The following is a 23,909-nucleotide window of genomic DNA, read 5'->3' on the forward strand; positions in this document are numbered from 1 at the left end:
CACTGGGTTGAAAGTGTTTAGGGCTTTTTAGTTTAGGGGGAAAAATTATATAATAATAACATTTGATTTATATACCACCCCTCAGGACAACTTAATGCCCGCTCAGAGCGGTTGTTATTATTATGTATGTTATTATTATCCCCACAAAAAAACACCCTGTGAGGTGGGTGGGGCTGAGAGAGATCCTACAAACTGGGTGACCCAAGGTCATCCAGCTGACTTCAAGTGGAGGAGTGGGGAATCAAACCCAGTTCTCCAGATTAGAGTCTCGCGCTCTTAACCACTACACCAAACTGGCTCTTATAAAGGAAGCAATCATAGCTAGAGATGGGCACGATCCAAAAAAATTGCCGATCCAGCTGATCGTGGATTGGCGCTGGTGACGATCCCGACTAAACGATCCACACCAATCATCTCCTTTTCCAAATCCGTGGATTGTGGATCATAGAGGCCAAAGCGGGGCGCGCTGCTATTCCCAGCTATGTGGGAAGGTCGGTGTTGGCGGCGGCCTCCGGGCCCAGCGGGCACAGGGAGACGGCGACGAGCCGCCTCCCCTCAGGGGGCAGGGGGTGTGGCCGCTCGCCGGCAGCACCCCCATGTGCCCGCCCGCCAGGCCAAAAAGGAGAGAAGGTGCTTCCTGATGGTCCCTCCGCCAACCCCCCCCCCCAAATTCCCACCAGGCTAGTCGCCATGGAAAACAGGATACTGGAATAGGACTGTTGCTGTTGCTTCCATCCAGCAGAGCTGTTCCAATCTTCTTCCAGTGTTGCTTGGCCAATGTGTGAAGCCTTGGGCCACTTCAGAGGAGATTATACTGAGTTTTCACTCATGTCAGATAAACCCTTACTGGAAACTGGGAAAACATGTCCACAGAGAAAAGTCGCAGCACAGGCTGATAAAAATTCTATCCCAGCAACAGACACATTTACATAACTCATCTGTAAAAAGGGATAACATTTCTAACGCACTTCCTAAGATACTACAGAATGTTGCACCCAGAATGACTGGAGTGTGTTGTAGGCACCATATCACTTCAGTCTTGTTCCATCTACACTGGCTCCTAATCTGCTTCCCGGCTCAATAAAAAGTGCTGGTGTTGACCTTTAAAGCCCTATATGGCTTGAAGGACTGGCTGCTCCTATATGAACCTACTGACCACTCCAGTCACCTTCAGAAGCCCTGCTTCAGTGCCTCCACCACTGGAGGCTAAACGGTTGGCACCCCAAGAAAGGGCCTTCTTGGTTGTGGTGCCAGAACCTTGGAACTCCAGTGAGTTTTGTCTGTCTCCATCTATTGTTGTCTTCTTCCCTTCTCCCTGCTTGTGTGTGTGTTTTATTTAATTGTTTTAAATATTTTGTGTGTGTGTTTAAGCACTATCTTAACATCTGAAATGTTTTAATTCTGAAATGTTTTAAGGTTTACCACCTTGGGAACTCAGGTGGAAAGGCAGCATAGAAATGTTTTGATTTTTTAAAAAAGTATTAGCATGTGGTTTCTTACATTTCTGCACAGTTCGTGAGAATGGCCAAAGCTTGTGCCCAGAGTACTATTGTGGATGTCTGAAGAGATCCTTCGGTTGTCCATTCAAGACTGATGAGAAAACACTGCCCTTTGTGGTAAAAGAGTCCTCAGAGAGGAATTGCCAGTAAGAATAGATAATACTGAGCTAGATAGACCAATGGACTCAACAAAAGGCAGATTCCTATAAAATACTAAAATGTAAATCCTGCAGAAACTTGATGGAAATTAGTACTGGGATGTAATCCAAAAAAATCCTGCTCAGATTCTCTTCCATTCATGATGAGACAGGCAACACACAGTGGGACATAGTTTTACCTTCTCTTGGCTAACTCTGCAGACAATGAAAAATAATAACTGCAGAATTACATGGCCTCCTGGAATACATTCATATGTCTGGTAAAAGAAATGTGATTTTAAAAAAACACGTGGAAAAGAAAAAAATTCACAGATGCTTCCATGGACATGGATGCTATAGCTTGATTCCCTTCCATGATGCAAAGTTAGAAGGGGCTTAAAGACAGCCACAAGCCTGCCTTCCTTACTGAGCAGCAGTGAGCACAGCAACAAATGAAACACTGATTCAAGTCCCTTAGTCTTGCTTCTCCTTGCTCATTACTGGCTCGAGTGGGACAAGCTAACAAAACACGCTCAATCACATGCCTGATGGAAATGGTGCAACCTTCTCTCATACCAAGCAACCAGTCAGCGGCACAGAAGAGGTGGCAGCTGTGGGTGAACAAGAGACAAGGAAGCACAAGACTGAGGGGCTTGTTCTAATTATTCTATGTGTTACTCTGATGATTCATTTGTGAAGACAGGCTCACAGTGCTGTGATTGGCCCTTTCATATTGTTCCCATTTTCAAATGAAGCCTCTCAGCAATGAGGAAATTGGCATGTTGGACACTAGAGTGTCCCTCTCTGATCAAGAGAAGATGCTGGAATGACTGCCCACAAGATGTCCACTGCAAGAAAACTGTGGGAGCTATTAATTTTACAACCCCCCTGCAATTTCAAGTACTTGCTCATCTTATTTGCTATAAATCAACAAGAGTGAAACTTGGCAATGCATAGGTGCCTTCGTCTGACAAACCATTCTGTTTACAGTACATCATATAGCAATGAAAATCAATACTCAAACACATGTATCTTTTCTTTCACAATCCCTCCAGGCCAGGCAAATTCTTTTAGATGCATTGTAACTTTTTTTACTACTTTTATAAAGGGATTTTAGATTGAGACTTAGCATTTACATTACATCAGAAAACTTTGATCACACTCTAGGGTAAACTAATAGTTTTTTAAGGCTGGTGTATTTTCTTTCCTGTTGCAGAGCCTATGAATGGAGGAAAATCAAAGGTTGTTTGGAAACAGATTGTCTGGAGCCTTAGGTTTCTCCCCAAAACTCTACCTACTCCATGTTTTAAACTTTCACATCTGCCCAGAGCTATAAGCAATGCACAGTAACTCCATATTCTCCAAAGACACTAATCCAATGAAAGTTCATCATCCTTCATAGGGTTTTGAGGATCAGTGGTGCTCCAAGTAAATTTATGAACAAATGACCATGCTTTACACCTCAGAGAGTTTTATCTGTCAGATTATATTTGCCAAAAATGTCTGAAGGGCAATACGATTTTGCCTGAATCCAAAGACGCCTATAGGTTATAAAGTACACCAGAATACACCATCCTATTGAAACAGAAGGTTTCTACTGACGGGCATTTTTATGGTCTGATATCAGATGGAGCTACAAAGTTTAATAATTTAAAACCCTATAAAAAGTTTGTTTGGTACAATTTAGGATTTGGCTGTTATTTCCACTGTTATTTTGGCCACTTGGATTCCCAGTATTTCAGAATGTATTTAAAGCTATTAATAAACCATTTCTATTGTTGAACATTTGAATATAAGACTTAACAGAGACAATGAATGGCATTTTGTCTTTCTGCCGGTGTGTGTTTAGCTTTTCATTGTAGCAATTAAATTTCAAGCCTGACCTCTACAGGCATGTAACTGAAATAGGTATTTACCAATCTGGTACAGAAATATTTGAGGTCTTCAAAAAAGCTGTTTTCCCCATTTTTCAAATATCTTTGAAACCTTGTTGCTTATGCCAATATCACGTTCATCAACTCAGATTTTTTTTTTGCAATGCTTAAACTTTCCATTAATGCTCATCAAATTCATTAAACATTATATTGTTAAACTATTTGTTCTTTTTTGTCTTGCACCAGTCAATCTTTTGGATTTTCAGAAACATATTTTGCTTTTAAGTTAGTAACAGAAATGCACATTTACCTCCCCCTGAACTTGTTTTTAAATAGTCTGATTGTTACCACCTTTTTGTAATCATAACCAACTATTCTAACAAACTAGTCTTTGTTGAGTGATTGAGTCTCCCGTTCCCACAAACCTACAGCACATGTTGCCATAGTTACTCTGCATGTCTATTTACTGCAGAAGTGATCAAAGAAAGCAGACAACACGCACATACTCATGCACACACACACAAAACTGTGCCAGACTTCCTACTGGGTAATGTCCAGCCACTAATTAACTGATACACTCTCAGCCTATGGGCTCCATCTACTTTTTTCTATTATTATCTGTGACATACAAAAGCAACATTCTCAGACATAAAAGTACATTTTTTCTTTTTCACAGTCAAGGAAACAATACACAAGGATGGGAGAAATTCTCACCAAAGACTGAGGTTAAGAGTTTTTTTCAGTTAAAAAAGAGAAGATACTCTTATTTTATAGGACGTATTAAATTGCCAATAAAAAGGACTTAAAAGTGAAGTTGGAGAATGATAAATAATAACAAAATAAGAATAAAAATAATAACAAACATATGAAAAGAAGGTGGACAACTATAGGGGCTTTTATAGATGTTATTTGCAAAATTTCCACCACTCTTTCACATATCATGTAACATAAATGCTGTGTAACCATAGCAGTAATAAACCAGAATGCACACACTACTCTATGAGAAAACTTACACAGGATTGTGTTGATTATTCTCAGAATACCCCGTTAAATATTACAGTCTCAAATGCATTTATTTGAAAACTATCCAACTTGCTTCCAGCTGTTTAGAAGCAGGTTTAATGGGTCCTTCAAACATATTTAAAGGTCAGTTCTTCCATAAGCAAAGTGGAACTTGCAGAAGGGATCTTTGGCTCATTGCTCTCTTTCCATGCCCCCCTCCAAAGTCCTCCAAAACCACACCTTAAGGACCCTTAGGGTGGGATACGTTGCAGCACAAAGGAAGACTCAAGTGAGATCTCCCCTCTCACCAAGGCACAAACTCTTGAACAGTTCCTAGAAGAGGTTGCCCAAGGGAGATTTCCACCAATTTCTATTTCCATTGCAGTTGCCTAGGCTGCATCCCACACACATCCCTTTAGGAGCAGCTTTTGGGGAGTTGAATGGAGAAGAGGAAGATAGCAAAGAACTTCTCTGCAAGCTCTGTTTTGATAATTTTGCATCCAGCCCAATGTCTGTTGGAAATCTCTGGGGAATTTCAACATTTCAAAGCTAGCTTGACAGTCCTGTCGGTTAGTCTAAAACCATATTTATGGGGAGAGGAGGAACTTAAACTAGATTAGTAGAAAGCAACCCTAACTTGTAATGAAATTGTTAACGTTTAAGGCATAGATTTGTAGTGTGTCAAAAAGATAACCATAGTGCCCCCTCCAGTTTTCCAGTTAACCACTCTTGCAAGCAGTTTTAATAAATACTGCGAGTTAAACAGAAAACTACAAATGTTTTAGGTTATCACCTAATTTTCCTGAAGAATTAATTCACATGCAATAATTAAAAATCATAAGGAATATAATCTTTGAAAAAAATGCTCCATGTTAAATTAAGCATGCCACACAGGCTTTTTAAAATGCATAAAACAGCGTCCTCCTCCCTGGTCTGGGGGAAAAAAGGACTAGGAACATTAGAGACTGCTTTGGAGGCCAATGTGGTTTTTTTAAGACTGCACTGGCAGTATTATCCAAGGCATCTACGTGATCAGGGCTGGGACCCTTAGTATTTGTAGGGCTGCTTCTGCTGCTGAGATGCTTGAATCTTATCAAGATGAGGGGAACATATTACATTTCTATGGTTAATTCATGCTTTTCTGGAAGGATAGTTAGCTGCCAGGTATACACTTATGCCTATGTGCTATTTGCACTGTTCACTGCTCAAGATTGTTTATCAGCACAATATTGACCTCAGTTGCATAGTGAAGACACATCACTGTGCCTGAGAAAATTTATTAATTTACTATGGTATCATCCTTAAGAGAAACAGGCTGAAAGATAACAGCATGTTGGCCCATGTCATTTTATTTTCACTATTTTACAATTTAAGTTTCGAGAATCACATTCAGTTTACTAACGTGTCTGGCTTTTTGATACCTTCATGTCAATGCATTTAAGTTCCTGTTTTTGAACTGGTGATTGACATTTTTCCAAAGCTTATTGGAGGTTTGCAGAGCCAGTCTCCGTCAGCATATGTAAGAACTGTTCCATCTGCTAAAGAATACTGTCTCATTGACTTGCCAGAATGAGAGAATTTTGTTCATCACACACCAAAGGCAAAAAGGAAAATATCTCACTTTAAGTGACGTCCACAGAAGAGGAAACAGAACGCGTATATGTGAGCATTATAGTACAAGTCTAAGACTAAAACCCAAAGACATGAAAGTAAGTGGCACTAAACACAAAGAACTTACTTCTGAGTAAAAATGTTTCAGATTATGTGGCAATCAATTCCCACCAACAAAACTTGCTCCCTAGTAAGCATATAAGATCTATTTCTGAGAAAGATTAAGCTACACAAAACTTGGTGCTCATACTTTAAAAGTATTATAAGTTATCACAGTATCAGTAATGCAAAACTAGAGCAAGGCCAATTTCCTAGTGAATGTTGTGGCACAGGCTGGCACTGTGAGCAAGGCTGAAGCCCTGCAGCAGCTTATTGACCAACAAAGAGTTTCCAGGGTATAAGCCTTCAAGAGTCAAGCTTCCTTTTTAGATACATTAGGTTGACATTATGGTGCTTGAAACCATTGTATCAGATAAGTACAGGCAAGTGATTTCTGTACACATATGAACACTGCAGAACCACTTGGAGATTCTCATAAGACATGCCAGCAACGGGCATTAATTCTGACAATACATTTTGGGTTGCTAGCGTGACTTCAGAGAGCATTCTTGTGCCTCACAGTTGTAATTTGAGACAGGGCTTTAAGAGAAAGCAAAAGCAGAGCAGGGACATATCCATGGCCAAAATGTTGATGAGAAGCACCTAGAAAGGGTCAAAAGATCATATTGCCTGTAAAAGACATTAAGCCTGTGAGGAATCTGCAGTGAACACATTCCTCTTTTCAAAAGCTGGGATATATAGCAGACAGGGTGAGTGGGTGGATCTGGGTTTATGATGCTTTATTTTAAACAGAAGTATCCTGAATAGGCTACATCAATGGGTGTGGGAGGGGGGAAATTATATACTTTTAAAACAGTATATATTTGAGTTGTGCTGAATTTTCATTTCGTTTGGGTAACCTTCCTTACTAAAGCTCCCCCTTGTGGCGTTAATAAATCCTAGAATTCTCCCGCAATTACTTGGATAATGGTCTGATCGAGCGCAAGTAAAATTGCTTTCCCACAGAGACAAGATAACTCCACATCCACATGCGATGGAAAGCAGGATTCACGGCCTTGATTGGCTTTGTCCCTCACTGTTGGTGAAATTGCTCTGATTACAGTTAAAGCGGTTCCCGGCTTGTTTCCTTACAATCGGAAATATTTATTTATATATAAGGTTTTATTTCCACTACAGGTGCAATAGCCCCCTCGCAGTTGCTCCCCCTTCTGTCCATTTCAAGGGAAAAAGAAGGCTACTAAATGGAATATTTTAGGTCTGCCTGCGCGCGCGCACACAAACACAGAACTCTCTTTAGAACTTGCTGTTGCATTGACTTCATAAAATGAAACGTTGCAGATAGCGTGTGTGAAAAGAAGAACACGTTTCTTAAAATGCAAAGACATTTCAAGCGTGTACTTTCGTTCTAAAGAGACAAAAGCTAGGTCGTTGCCCTTGTTGCTGAGAACTTTACAAACAAAAGTTTAGTTCCTTCTTACAGATGTTAAGTTGGAAAAGAAAGAATTCCATCATTTTAAAAATGTTCTCTTTAAAAACTACAACGAAAGAGTCGGCTCGACAACCGAGTGGTCGCAAGGTGCTGCTGAAATAGCAAACGGGTAACATTCGCGCTCCTCGTACATTGGCTTAGCACAGCGTTACTGACAGGTTTGCCTCCTCTGCCTGGGTCTCAGACAAAGGTCGGAGCCCGAGAGCGCCCGCCGCACGTTTCAGAGCCGGCCAAGCGGGCTTGTCACGCGGGCCTGGAAAGACGTCCCGTAGATCCCCTTTCGGAACCCATTCACACAAGGACGTGCAAATGACGTCACCAGCGCGAAGAAACTGAAAGAAAAACTTACCCGGAGCTTTCCCAGCTTCGCAAATATTTCCCGAAGAGCGAACCGCCAGCCCCGCCACCGAGCCCGCCTCTCCCGGTCGCTCTCTTTCCCTCGCCCCCGGCTCTGTCTTCACACGAGCCCCGAGAGTCTTACCTGCCTCATGTTTAGAATTCCATTATCCATCCAGCGAGAAACAAGAGAACGTCCGGCGAAAGCGGAATCCCATCCACAGTTCCCAAGCAGCCGGCAAGTTTCCCTTTGCCTAAGTGCTCGCGTTTCCCTCTTTTTGCCGCCTCGACCGTTCCTAAGACAATGTCAAGTTTCTCGACCTTATCCTGCCAGCCTATTACAAGGCAGGGAAGCAACTGTCCGCCTGGCTCCGATTTCAAATCGCAGCTCAGATATGTTGTAGTTGGCTGAATTAGGCCATGAAATAGCCTCACCAATCAGGAGACGGGGGCGGGAGCAAGCGCACATAAAGGGCTGCCCTACATGAGGATTAAGAAAGCTTTCAAGGATTTAAGAGGCTGAAAAGCAGCTGGAAACAGTGTCTCCGGCTACAAAAGAGGAAGTCAATTTGTGGTATACGCAATTATTTTTATTCTTATCTAAGTTCTCCGAGTCCACTCTTACCCTTAAACAGGCTCCCGTGATTTACCTGTCCCCTCTGCCCCAGAGCTGAAGTTTAAAATGGAACTACGGAGAGCTGCTGCCTAAGAAAGCCTGGTAGACACTTTCTCACCAGCTAAACAGTGTCACTATAATATAGCAACCTGAAGAATTCTGTAGAATTGATTAATGTGGTTATAAAATAAGAAAGCCAGAGAAGGGAATGCACAAAGGAAAGTGCATTATATTTGTATACACCATAACATTGTATACAGCATTTTGTATGTAGCATTATATTTGTATATAGCACAGTCCTTTTGACAGTTCTGTGTAAGCTGGAATCCATAAAACTTAAGAAGATAAATATTCACCAGCGGAGTTGTGTATTTCTTCATTATCAAGACTGTAAAGGAAAGCCAAGTTTTTCTTCCCAATGTTGCCCCAAATCTGAAGTAATACATTCAAACAATAAACAATCTAGAGAATGAACATAAAAATTACTGGTGGGCTTTTCTCCACTCTTCTATAATAGTGTTTATCTGCTGCACTTTGTTTACTCTTTCTGACCCCTGCTTTGAAGTTGGATCTATTATATGGCCTTTGGCTGTTTACACTGTTCTTAGGAAAAAGTGCACACAAATGTACACACTCAATCTAAGGTCCTAAAATCCCCATCTTCTTCTTTATGCACATGCCTCAAACTACATTCCAGCTGTTATGTCATCTGTTCCACTCTAAATGGAAATCTGCCTTTTGATCTCTGGGTACAATCAAGCAAATTTGAACTCTGAATAGAGGCCCATCATCACGGATTTGCTACAGCAATGACTGTACTTATCTAGCTGAGGAGTAAATCACTACCCAGAAAATGCCTTGCAAATCAAGAAGTCTCTTGCAGCTGAGCTGATCTGCAATAAAAAAACAAGTTACTCGCAGGGATGTATCACCAACTTGCAATACAGAAGAAATTCTCTTCTCTCTATTTCATAATTTTTACTCATGAAAAAGTACCACATGGAAAGACAGGAAATAGAGACTGTAGAATATTCTTGTTTTCGTAACCAGAGCTACATCAGATTTCTTACTAGATTTAGATTTATGATAAAAGTTTTTTCTCACTACTTGCCAAGATATTATAGATGACTAGTTTACCAAATGACTATATACTCATGGAGAATAGTCTGTACTCACCAAATAGTCTGAATTCACTGGGAATTGTCAGAATTTTACATGAGGCCAAGCGAAATCCAGTGCCAGTACAATGCTTGACTCTAACAATATATGTATAATGTAAATTTTTGCCCATGGGGGGATATTTGTTTAAATAATAAAATACAAGTTATACAGAAATAACATTAATTGTCTACCCACCTCATTATGATCCAATCTATGATTGTCACTTGTATTTCTCTACATTATAGCTTCCAAAAATCGTGATCCTGATTTTATAAGATGCTCAAAAGAAGCAAGTCAAGCAGTCATGGATCTTGCTTGGGATTGGAATCCATAATGAAACCAAAGGTTGAAGCAAGTGCAAGGGCAGTTATTCCTGAACTAATATCAACGTCTTCCATGGCAAAACCATATATACATGTTTTCTGGATATTCTTGCAACTACAGGACCATATCATTCATTTTCCCTTTCCCTTGGCATTGTAGTTCCTCTCAGAGATCTCTGTCTTTTGGTGCTACACCTCTGAAGATGCCAGCCACAGCTGCTGGCGAAACGTCAGGAACTACAATGCCAAGACCACGGCAATACAGCCCGGAAAACCCACAACAACCGTGAGAAGCTTTGTTATGAACTGATTTCTCAAAGTATAATTGGATTGTTTTCCAAACAACATAGTTATGTCATATTGCAAAGGAAACAGGGTTGAATCAAAACTGATTTCCAATTTCCAAAAACAAAAGGCACAACCACAATAAATAAACACTTGAGGATCATAGGGTAATCCTGCATCTCTACTGAGCTGTACCAGATGATTGGAGACCAGGATACGAGAGTCCAGAAAAGCACAATTATTCACTGAACTGCATTTGCTGTATCCCTTGCTTTTAACCTTTGTGAAAATAGTAGTGATAGATTTCACTAGATAGTTTTGTTTCTGTCTCATGATATTTTAGAAAATAAAAATACTCAGCCATTTAAATTGCTGCTGGGTTGAGTTAATTATTACATCAAAACTCCATAAAGTGGTTTGACATTCTCTAACTCTAGCATTTTGAAAATGGCTCCCCAGAGAAGCCTTGGATATCCAGAATATAAAATAACTTTATCATTTCTCAACTGGGAATAATAAGAACAGAATATGTAATTTGATTCAAAAGGAAAGGCAATTAATATTTGAATTGGAAGCATTACAAAAGAATAGGTACTTTAAAAATAACTTTAACTGGACAAATTAAATGAATTTAGCTAATGGATTTGCAGATCGAATTCACCATTATGTTTTCATGTAGGAAAAATATTACATTTGATTTAATCATTTGGAAAAAACATAATTCTAGTTTTACATCACATCAGAACATTTTGATTTTATAGTCTGATGTAGAGGAGACTAAAATTTCCATTTTTAATATCTGAAAATCTTTTCCCAATCTCCAGTCAGTTTTTTCCACATCATTGTATAAAAGAAACATTTGATTCAGAGTCAGAAACATTGTCCATTCAAATCAGATTATCAACCAAAGTGATAATAATTACACAAATCTTTAAAATACTTTCCTAGTCTTTTTCTGTGCAATGCCCTAATTATCAAATGCAAAATAATTGACAAGTCTCATTGAGCTAGCAGCTCAAGCCAAATGACTCTCTTGGCCTCCCCACTGGTTATTTTATTTTATTTCACTTCATTTATCCCCTGCCTTTCTCCCCAATGGGGACCCAAAGCAGCTTATTTCATTGTCCTCTCTGTCTTTTTCCCCACAACACACTGTTAGGTAGGTTAGGCTGAGAGGGTGTGACTGGCACAAGGTGACTCAGCAAGCCTGCATAACAGAGTGGGGAACTGAACTTAGGTTGCCCAGATCCCAGTCTGTCAATCTAGTCACAGCACCACACCTAATCTGAGAGATCTGCAAAAGTTTTGCATATCATCAAGGAATACAGTAGGGTTGATCATCTTAAATACGAATAATGAGTAATTTAAACCAGAGTGTGTTCACATAATTATTGCATTTATCACATGATTCCCTCTATGTATTTTATGGTTTGAATGTACGGTGACAGTTTTAATGTACTTTTTTCATTTTGTAAAAGCAGTTTTTTCAATAGGAAATAGCTGCCAGGGGGCCAAAGCAAGGGGGCAGGGGCGGGCAGCGGAATACTTACTTCCCTCTTGTGTGAAAGTGTGTGTGTGTCCTCCCATGCTCCCCCATTGCACCAGAAAATGATATCATTTTCCAGTATGACGGAGGAGCCACAGGGTGCCCTAAAGCCTAGCTCAGTAAAAATTGTCCACTGGATGCAAATTTTACTGAGCTCAGCTTCTACGCACCCTGCAGCTCCTATGTCATGCTGGAAAATGAGTGTGACAAATGAGCCGCATGGCACACTGAAGCCGAGCTCATTAAAATTGTATCCAAACAGACAATTTTTACTGAGCTCAGCTCATCTCCCCCTCACTGGCCAGGGCCGTCGTCACACGGGCATCTCTTCCGTTAAATTTACAGCATATAGCGTCCTACCTGTTATCGGCACAGTAACGTTTCTTTGGGTCACCTAACGGCTCTTCGCGCCACCAGCTGTCCACACCGAAGCACTCTGTTCTGTTCTCTCTAACTGCGCAGAAGCAGCTCCTCCCCCCCTTTTTTATTATTCTGGCGTTTAATTCCGCTATAACGGAATAACAGCATATAAACATTCCATTAGAGCAAAACATTATGACCCTTTTGTTTTTCCAACTTTGAAATTATATAAATAGCCCTTTGCCTGCAGAAAACTCCCTGTCTGACGTGATCCCCATCGCTGAAGACTCTGCCATGGCGATTGAGTCATTTTTACTTCAGCAGAAAGTTTGCATTGTGTTATGTCGTTATGGTGTTATAAGGACATAATAAAATTTAAAAAAGGGGGAGTCGCAGGAAGAAATGGATTCTGGGATTGAAGGGAGGGCATAGGACGTTGCGAGGCGAAATACATCGATGTGAGGCATTCACACTGAGGCACAAAATAGCGCGACTATTAAGCACAAAGCAGAAGAGAGAAAATCGCTAAAGTGTTGGAATAAGGTGGGTGTTTGCTGGGAAACAGCGCCATTTTAGCGCTAAATAAAAGCCCGTGTGACGACGGCCCAGGTAAGCGGAACTGGGGGCAGCAGGGGGGGCGGGGTTCCTCACCTCAGCAGGGGTGGTGGTGGATGGCAAGCCTACTATGAAAAGAATTCCATCTTAAGAGATTATCACTGTGTATGCAAGTGAGTTAACCAGTTCTCTAAATCTACATTAATTATGGTTCGGAGGAAGGAACATTCATCTTCAGCACCAGTGCTTAATGCGTCATAATAATGTAACTTGCAATGTCAGTAGCATATTACCATACTTCATGATGCACTGGAACAGCTTTTCATACACTCCAGGTGACATATTTTTACACGGAGCAAGTCAGAGCTTGAAGTTAAACTACCTATAAATATGTAGTTTTCTTTCAGTTGGTGGACTAGGGACGAACTCTCTAACTGTGCATTATTTAGGAATGTTGTTGTTTTTGTCACAGTGTTTGTATTTTGAGATAAAGTCCCATCATAGCACTGTTAGTTTATGCCTTAGCTCCCTATACAAGAAGACACTGCAAATACTACACTGGTACCTAGTGACATAAGCCTATACCAGCCATTAAACAAAAGACAGTCCCTTGAAAACAGTTACCCTTGCATCTTTAATAGGGCAACACAACCATTTCCAATTTTGTGGTACTGGACTGCACTGCTTTTACATCGGCAAGCAACCACTGGCCAGACAGGATCCTTGAAAAACTGTGAAAGGCAGAAGATAGATTCAAATATGCAGATCTGAAAAAAATATCAAATCTTATCTCCTCCCCCCACATAAGGCAAGTGAAAGCACTTTTTGTTTTACAAATGCACATTTTGAATGAGATTGTAGTCATACAATACTAAACTTATTTGTCTGGAGATGTATGGAATGGTACATGGGAAAGACACTAGAATCACAGCATATAAATATCCAGTTAATTACTTTATGTAGCATAGATTGCTCAAGTTCTTGCACTAGAAAACATTAGAGCGTACTTTTTATTTAGTCATAACATAGATACGTGAAGTAGAAAACATATTTTTGACATTTTTATTAAGATATTTTAACACATGTAAGTGTGGGTTGTATTTCCTTTCATTGACTATGTTTTCTGGACAGATACTCAATTCATCCAATTGCATACTCTGGTTAAAATTCATGTGCATTGAATTAGCCACAGGATGTTTCTGATATTATATTCCCACAGTTTACTGAAAAAAAGTGTATTAAATTTAAGAAAACAATTTTTTTAAAACACACACAACACTGTAGAGCTCAAACCTGTCTAATCTCATGGTTTCCAATGTGTGAGAAATGTCACTGGGTATGATACCTTAGGTCTTTCCTAAGTGATGCTAAGTCACTTAAGTCAAGTCTGAGAATAAAACAGAAATATGTTAAAAGAACAGAAATAAGTGGAGGAAAGAAAAACAAAAAAGGCAAGTGAGAGCAAAACATACAGAATAAATCAGAACGATTGAGAGCCGGTGTGGTGTGGTGTTAGTGTCAAACTATGTTTTGGGAGACCCAGGTTTGAATACCCACTCTGCCATAGAAGCTTGCTGGGTGACCTTGGTCCGTGACACACTCTTAGCCTAACCATTAACAACAACAACAACATTTGATTTATATACTGCCCTTCAGGACAACTTAACACCCCCTCAGAGCGGTTTACAAAGTATGTTGTTATGTGTGTTAGTATGTGACAGTGTTAGTATGTGACACTGAGAGATCTCTGTCTTTTGGTGCTATACCTCTGAAGATGCCAGCCACAGCTGCTGGCGAAACGTCAGGAACTACAATGCCAAGACCACGGCAATACAGCCCGGAAAACCCACAACAACCTATGTCATTATTATCCCCACAACAAACACCCTGTGAGGTGGTGGAGCTGAGATAACTCAGAGAAGCAGTGACTGACCCAAGGTCACCCAGTTGGTTTCAAGCAGAGGAGTGGAGAATCAAACCTGGCTCTCCAGATTAGAATCTCTGTTGCACCAGCTAGACACAGGCACAGGACAAAGAAAAAGCTGAGACTATATGGTCTTCTTTTGTATATGTATTCTTTTCAACCTTTGTTGTCTCCTGCCAAGCCCTATATCCTAAATCCTATTATATAAAATTTCCTGTTGTGGAACATTATTCCAGGTAGGGTCAAGAAGGGAGTCCAGATTATTCAGCATCAGTGACATCCTTCAAATAACTTCAAAACAGCACCACAACACAAGTACACATATGCAAATCTCTATATTTTTAATATCCTGGAGACACTTTCAGTTCCTTATTCAGAGTAATTTCATTTCCTTATACATGGTCTGTTGTATTCATATATGCAGCTTATCTCTAATGCCACCAGACTTTACAGTCATTATTCTTGCTTTCAGCTCCTCCCTAAACACTCCATTTACAGAACCATCCAATCTCAAATGCAAGGAATGATGGCAACCTTGATCGTGAAGTTTTTTTCTTCACACACTTTGTCAATTGGCCTGTGCATGCTTTCTGAGGGCATTTTCAAAACACAGCGTAATGTACCTTAAATGCATTTCTGTAAACATACGAGTGTCTGAAGTCAAATACATTAAACATTTCAATAACCTCAATGTAATACAGAATGTACCAAGCGATTATTGCATGAGTATAATACAAGATTATTCCTGAATGGGAAATGAAATAATGTATTAACAATGAAATGTTAAGCAACTTATAATGTAAATGTGCCAGTGTGTCCACAGCTTAAACTCCTGCCTCTAGAGCATTAATCAATACACCATAGATTGAAAAAGAAAGGAGGAGAGTCTGCAGAACTCAATTAAAACTCATTTTAAAAGTTATTATCACTACACTTCAGACCTAAAACACTTGGATATAATGCAACAAAGAGTCAATCATTCATGGCCATAATGCAAGCAAGCGTCACTGACACCTCCACATGCTGTGCAATGGTTTACTTGTTTAGCTGCTTAGGATATTGGAGGTATACTTCTCCGCTGCATCGCAGTGGCGCCTGCAGGAGGCGCCTGCACTTCCAGGGCCGGCGCCTCCATTGAGGCAACCCCGGTGATCGCCTCCAGCACTGAGGCGCCGGAGGGGACACCAGGGGCGTGCGCTGTGGAACTAGCAGCGGCAGCGTGCGGGAAGGCGGCTGACCGGGAGGGATGGGAAGCTGCCCGCACACCACCCCGGCTGCCTGCCATGCCTGGCCCGCAGCTACTGCAGCCTCCCAGCTCTCCCACGCTGCTGCTGTCACCAACACACGCCCCCAGCTGGGAGCAGCAGCTGTGGGCCAGGCACAGCAGGCGTCCAGGGTGGCACGCGGAGCAATGGAGTGGGAGGGCTGGGAGGATGCATGTGCACCTCCCCAGCCACCCACCATGCCTGGCTGGACTGGCACCTTCTCAGCCCTCCCGCCCAGCCACCTGCCGGCCCACAGTCCAGGTGCATGCGTGCACTCTGCACGCACGAGGGGGCAGGAGCAGTCCTGAAGCTGCCCCCCCAGCCTCAGGCACCAGAAACTCTGCCACCGGCCCTGCTCACTTCAGATGCAGAAGTGCTTATGGCACAACTCAGACAATTGAGCAAATAGAAACAAATGTTTAGAGATCCGTGCCGGAACACGTACCGACCCTTTGCAGTTTAGCCATTTATTTAGAATATTTTTATCCCAACCCTTCAAGAAATATTGCTCAAGGCAGCTAAGAACAAAAGTAAAACAATAAAACAATTCAATTCGTTTTAAACGATGAAAAACTACTAATAAAATTCCTGCAATAAAATGTTAAAGAATAAAACAATAAGCAGTAAGATCAGAACACAAAAATTTACAGACAGCAGACAGGGCATAGACAAAGAGTTTAAAATTTTAAAAAAGTGAGTTCAAATGTATCTAAATAGAAATGCTTTCTCCTAGTGCTTAAAAGTCAGTGAGGTAAGTACCAGGTGATCCGGGGGGGAGGAGAGTATTCCACAGCTGGAGAGACACCACTGAGAAAATCCTGTTTCTAGCAACTACATCTAAATTAATTTCTGTGGACAAGCACACTATTAACAGGGCTTTGTTACAGTTGGTAGACAGTACTGTATCAGAAAAGGTGATCTTTCAGAAACCCTTGTCCTGAATCATTTAAGACTGGACTATATAGGGTTGCAATAACCACTTTCAAATTTTGGGGAAAGCAGCATGTAAAGATTTTCAAGGTGGGTATCAGAATATTATCCCTGACCTGGATAGCCCAGGCAAACTTAATCTCATCAGATCTCAGAAGCTAAGCAGGGTCAGCCTTGGTTAGTAATTGGATGGAAAATGTCCAAAGAAGACCAGGGTTGCAGAGGCAGGCAATGGCAAACCATCTCTATTAGTCTTTTGCCATGAAATCCGCACCAGCGGTTGCCATAAGTCAGCTATGACTTGATGACATTCTCCACCACTATCAGAATACTAGGTTATGGACTTTGAATATCCCTTTCAACTGTTGGCTGATCATTATGGAAAAGATTGCCCAAAGAAGCACAGACCCCTCCCCCCTTCTTAGAAGGATTTACAAGACTGTAATTTTTCATATAACAATCTCTCTTATATTGGTAATCTTTGGGGGGCTATATTTTATGGTCTTTGTATTGAGATTTCTTTATTGTTATTTCTTAACCTATGGGGAGGCAACTTTCAGCCCAAATGTCAAAAGCCCATACGGTCTACCCCGAAGATGTTGGTATGCTGGGAAAAAATAGATTACGGGGATTGTACTTGGCTAGAAAAATTACAGACTTATTTGTATATATTTATTTAGAACATTTCTGTGCTGCCTTTCAATGCAAATAAGGTCCCTAAGATGGTGAACAAAAAAAAATTAAAACATTCGAAGGCATGTTATCAGAAGCCACTAAGAGGTCCAAAAGAATTAACTAGGTCACACTCCCCCATCTCGCAGCACAGATCATCCAACAGAGTGATCATATCAGTCCGATAACCAAGCATGAAGTCATTTTGGAATGGATCCAAACAACCCATTTCATTCAGAACTCCCTGAAGATGACCAGGCACCACTCTTTCAATTATCTTGCTCAAGAAAGGTGTATTTGAGACTGGTCAATAGTTATTCAACGCTCTTGGTCTACAGTATGTTTTATTAAGAGTGGATACACCACTGCCTGCTTCAAGGAAAAGGCGGTTTACCCCTCTCTCAGGGAGCCATGTACTGTCTCCCGGACTCATTCTACCACCTCCCCCAGCAGATTTAAGTAGCCAGGAGGTACAAAGGTTGTACAAGCAGTGAATAGGCCTCAAAATTCCAAGAATCATGTGTACATACTCAGACTGGACAAGCTGAAAGGTATCCCATACAAAGCAGCACCCTGGGACTATCTGATCCTATTACTGCTAATACAGTCCAAGTGAGAACAGGTGTGAGAGATTTTATCTAGAAAGTGCTTAGCGAAATGATCACAGTGGGTTGCAGAGCAGTCCACTTCTTCTTGTAGTCTGGAACCCAACCAGACACCTGACCACCTGGAAGAGTTCCATAGGACTACACTGTGTGAAGGCATTCGTGTCAGAGATATGTTGTTTCTTCACTACCATCACTGCCACACTGTAGGCTTTAAAATGAACTTTAGCCCAAGCCTTGTTGGATCTATCCTTTCTCCATAGTCCTTGTAGCTGTCTCCCTTGTATATTCATTGTCCACAGCCCCTTGGTAAGCCAAGGAGTTGTATAGGCTTTCAGACCTGAGAGAGGGCACCTAGGAGTGATTGTATCAATTACCCAGGTCATTTCTTCTTTCCAGAAGTCAATGAGGGCATTGACAGGAATGCCAACCATATCAGCAGGAAAATCTCCTAATACCATTTGAAAGCCAGTCATATTCATTGCTATGGGGGCAAATTATCTTAATCAATCACTTACCCCTGCTAAGTCTTCTTGATACCACTGTAAGTCTAAACCCTAGCAAGTAGTGATCTGTCCATGACAAGGGGGCTGTCTTCAATCTTCCCACCTTCAGATTAAATATGTGGGTGCAGTTATCTCATTTAACAACCCTGAGAAATAGGATAAATTGCAAGAAAATGACTGGTTCAAGTTCATCCAGTGCACAAGGATGAACCCCCGTTTCCTTGCTAAAGTTTAAGTGCCTAAACACTACAACACTCTGCCCTCCAGTCTTTATGAAAAAAAATAGGCTATACAATTTTAGATTTTAAAAAACCCTTTGCTTAATTTCAGTAATTTAATCTTAAATGAATATTTCTCTTTAATGTAGCATTTAATAAAAGTAGTCTTTTACATTAAAAGCAAAATAGGAAAGAGTGAGAATATTTTTGTGTGAGAACTATGGCATGTACTATGTTCTCAATTCACCTCAGCCATGACCTCACTAGGCAGTATATGTTAAGTCTCTGTTCCATACCTTAACTTGTCCATTTGCAACGTGAAAAGATGCTGGCCTGCTTCATAAGGCTGTTATAAGGAACAGTGTGGTTACAATCCCTTGAAGCATTTTAAACAGTCTAAAATGTTATACATAATATAATACCATCTTATAGGTACATATATTTCCTGTTGTACTCCTTCAAGCTGTCAGCACATATATTTTTTGACTGGTGTGACATTTGGATGCACATATTTAATTAAGATGTTGCTGTGCATATTCATATCCCTTGATAGAGAGGTTGCTATGGTTACAATACGCTATTAAACTGAATATTAAGTAGACATGTAAAACTTGTATGTATATCTTTTTTAAAATGTAATAACGGGGGGGGGGGCTCTATATTCTTTTTTTAAACATCTTGCCATTCTTTTTTTCTAAATTTTAAAATCATGTATCCTTTAGGAAGAAGGAGGGATGAATACTGTACCCATGGCTATATATGGAAAAATCAGTGAGTTAGCAAACTCATTATTAATACAGTTTATAAATTAAATCTAAGAATGTTTGACTGTGATGATATGTTTCTGTCTTTCCCATATAATTTAATGAATCCTAGAAATAATGTTTGCAGGGCATCCGAGTTTTCCTTGTTATTTACCATCTAGCTTTTAATGGACTGGTCACTTTTCTCCTAGGAGACATTGTGGTTGTCCTACATTGCTCAGCCAACTGATGTTTGATTCAGTTAGCTTCCATTTTAAGTCATTGGACTTGAAAGTAATATTTGCAAAATCTATTGTCAGGCAACACTTTGGGAGGTAAAAAAATTGTGTCACTTTACATCATGACAAATTAATGTTATTACTCCTGCGTTTTTGTGCATTCCTTCTAAAGACAAGTTTAAAAGAGTTATTTTAAAACTATTTATTTACGTCATTTATAGTCTGCCTTTCTCACTGAGACTCAAGGCAGATTACATAGTGTGAGATTACTACAATCAGTAGCAAGGACAAGGACAGGCATTTCCATACAGTTTCAAGGACATTTCCATAAACAATGCCACAGAGCAAACAAATACAAGTTTACAAAGACACAGCATCAGCAAGGATCCAATACAGAGTTGAAGAACTGCTGAAACAGAACACTATCAGTTCTAGGACAGACATTAGACAATATGAAGCACAGGTAGTATATACGAGCACATATTTAAAGCAACAGATAATATGTAAGGCAACATAGTGGTGAAGTCCATGGCCCCCAACATCAGCAAAGCATCTGAGACCCCCTCCCTACAATACCATCCTCCTATCTGAGTAAAAAGCCTTTTTGAATAATTTGGTTTTGCATTGTTTGCGGAAAGCCAGAAGAGTGGGGGCTCTCCTCCTGACCTCCTCAGGCAGGCTGTTCCACAGGGTAGGGGCCACCACAGAGAAATCCTGTGTATGGGCTGCTGTTGATTTCGCCCATGTGGCACCTGCAGGAGACCCTGTTCAGATGAGCGAAGCTGCCATGGAGAGACATAGGGAGGGAGGCAATCCCATAGGTATGCTGAGCCAAGGCCGTGAAGAGCTTTGTATGTAATAACTAATAAGGTATTTGGCCATTCAAGACAAAGACTTATTCTTGCTATCTTCTGAACCACAGATGTATAAGCCACAGTTATGTGCATTTAAATACTACTGATGTCAGTGTGGGAGAGACTTAAGCATGTGCTCCATTCTCCTACTGAAATCAATGGAGTTTAAAAATATTCCTTGACTCTGGCTGAAAACTACAATAGATTAGTGAAGGGAAATTTTAAAAACGCTTAATTTATCAGGTTTGTTAAAAAAAATAAGAACCCTGCAGAAACTGTAACTATTCCGACGACAACCCTTTGTCATCAAGTGTCAACGCACACACATGGGTTACAAACTTAAATAGTTTTATTTAACTTCTTCATACACGTAAGGAATATCTACTCACAATTCTTCTAAATAACTTTCAATATAGGCAAATCAGAGATCTTTACAACTCGGACTGTTTAAAAGGAGGAATAAGATTGAAAAATTCGGAACTAGAAGAAGTGATTTTACAAGAAGGTAAAAAAGAAATCTCAAAAATTTATAAAATACTTCTAAAATGGCACACAGAAGATGAAACAGTTAAAGTCCAGATGGTGAAATGGGCAATAAACTTTCACAAAGAAATAACAATGGAATCCTGGGAGCATTTGTGGAAAAATACACTGAAGATTTCAACTTGTACTAATATTAAAGAGAATGTATATAAAATGATGTATAGGTGGTATTTAACACCAAAGAAAATTGCGCTAGGAAATGCTAATATGTCAGACAGATGCTGGAAATGTAAAAAGCATGAAGGATCATTATATCACGTGGTGGACTTGTGAGGTAGCTAAGCCATACTGGGGAGATATAATTGAAGTAATTAATGAGGTTTTGCAAACCCAAATAAATAAGAACCCAGAATTGTTGCTACTGAACTTGGGAATGGAAGATGTTCCAATGCAGTACAGAACATTGTTATTTTACATGATTACTGCAGCAAGACTCTTATATGTGCAGAAATGGAAAGTGCAAGAAATACCAACTACAGAAGATTGGATTTATAAATTGCTGTACATGGCAGAAATGGACAAAATGACAAGAAAACTGAAAGATCTTGATCCAGGAGAATTCATGGCAGATTGGGGGAAATTGAAACAATATTTAGAAAAAAAAATGGGATGTGAAGGGAGGACTGTGGCAGTTTGAGAACTATTAATTTGTGATTTTATAAATAGAAGAGAGAAGTAACTTTACCATTAATGGGAAAATTTAGCTATTAATTAACCTAAGCTAATATTAGTATTAAGGAGACTTTATTAAAAATATACAGTTTAAATAGTGACATAGAGAATGGATATATAAGTGGATTTGATATAGTATATATAAAAGAATCTGAATACACTTAGAGTAAGAGTTATAATATATATATGATTTAGAAGAATATAGTTGAAAATAATTTAAGTAATAAGATAGGTGAAGGGTTGGAAAGCTGTTGGAAGTCTACAAGGAGGGGGGAGGGAAAGGGTGGGGTTGATATAAATTAGGTAAGAGGGGGAATGTTTGTATTAATTATGTACTCACCAATAAAAAAATTTAAAAAAAACAATTCTTCTAAATAACGAAAGGAGTGCATCTTTCATGCATAAAGGCACTTGATGGAGCTTTGTAGACCCAATGAACGTGGTGAAAAAAGAGAGATGACTTGCTCCTCTCTCTGCTGAGGTGTGAATGAACAAAAGAGGAAATGGCCTTAACAAGTTTTGGCGGGCTTTGAATGCCCCAGGAACTGAACCTATGGGGTAAGGCACTACAACTCCCAAGATGCACTTCTCTTAAAACTACAGGCATACAGTCTAGTCTGGTACATATTGATTAATATGGTCAGCTTGTTGCTGGAACAGTATTGTAACCTTTTGCTCAATCTTTGTTAATCCCTACTGATTTCTGGAACTCTAGCATTTATTTAATAATTTATTTAGTCTGTAAGTAAATATTAAATGCCCTTGATCCCCCATGAACAACTATTTTGCATTATTTTATTCTATTGTGCTGAAATGTACAGAATTACATTCATTAAGCAAAGGATTTCAACATTTTGCAAACAGTGAATGTAATTTACTTGTATTGTCTGTTTACCAATGTGTTATACTTACATTGAATTTGTCTATACTATGCCATTTGAAAGCACTTGCTATGTAGTGACTCGTGAGTAAACCTATTGAAGTTTATGTCTCTGAATAATTTCACACTGGTCTTTAAGGACTGGATTCCAAGTTCACATAATATAATCGCACAACCTTTTAAAAAGGTCCTTTCCCTTTTAATAAAAAAAGGGGACTGGCCTTTAATGTATAACATTTAAATAAAATAATTTGCCAAGGGTTGACTGTTCCAATTTAGCAGTAGGCAGAAGCAGAATTAAGGATGATTCCCAGCCTCACTGCAGCTCCTTCTTGTCAAGATGGGTCACAGCCTTGGGGGGTGGTCAAAAGGGGCCCTTTTTCTCTCTTGCAACAACAGAAAAGCTGGTAAGTTCCAACTGCAATAATCCAAAAATCTGTCAAAGGTCATAGGTTAAAATGAAATGATAGTAAATACACAATCACACGTTAACTTATTTAAGCCCAATAATGCGGTCATATTTCTAGCATCAAAAATTAGGAAAAAATGTTTTCCTACAGAGATGTTGTGAAACCATTACTGGCTAGTTAATTATGCCCAAGAGTCTGAAATCACAATACAACAACCATAAAGCAGATTATAGATATTATTTATATTCATTTATATTCCACATTCAAAATGAAATGTTAAGAAAAGGCCATTTAGTTTATATATTTTATCTTAAACTATTTGCCCTGCCTTATTTTATTTTAAACATTGATCAATAGAGGGTGTGTTTTTTTACAAACAACCCTCTGTCCTGATCTGTTTCAAATACTCTCTCCTGGAATGTAGGGTTGTCATTCCTTCTCCTATCAGTTTCTTGCTGTGGCTTACAGAGTGTTTTGAGGTTGCTATTGAAATTGTCCACTGCAATGCTAGGCGACAGAAGCCTGGAGTGAGGAATGCAACCCAAGGCTTACAAAAGACCTTCCGATTCATAACACATCGCCCAACTATTGCTC

General features: G+C 39.8%; 1 protein-coding gene across 2 annotated transcripts in view; it reads right to left on the reverse strand.

The window, feature by feature from the left end:
* Positions 1–23,909, reverse strand: part of MID1 (midline 1) — a 285,444-nt gene that overhangs the window by 144,257 nt on the left and 117,278 nt on the right. The window contains exon 1 of one of the 2 annotated variants that reach the window (XM_054975066.1): positions 8,154–8,291. The exons of the other annotated variant lie outside the window; for it this stretch is intronic. The gene's annotated coding sequence lies outside the window, so the exon portion shown is untranslated. Of the gene's footprint in view, positions 1–8,153; positions 8,292–23,909 lie in introns of those variants that run through there. 2 annotated transcript variants of the gene reach the window in all.

The sequence above is a fragment of the Eublepharis macularius genome, chromosome 3 (genome assembly GCF_028583425.1).
Source record: "Eublepharis macularius isolate TG4126 chromosome 3, MPM_Emac_v1.0, whole genome shotgun sequence".
NCBI classification, from domain to species: Eukaryota; Metazoa; Chordata; class Lepidosauria; order Squamata; family Eublepharidae; genus Eublepharis; species Eublepharis macularius.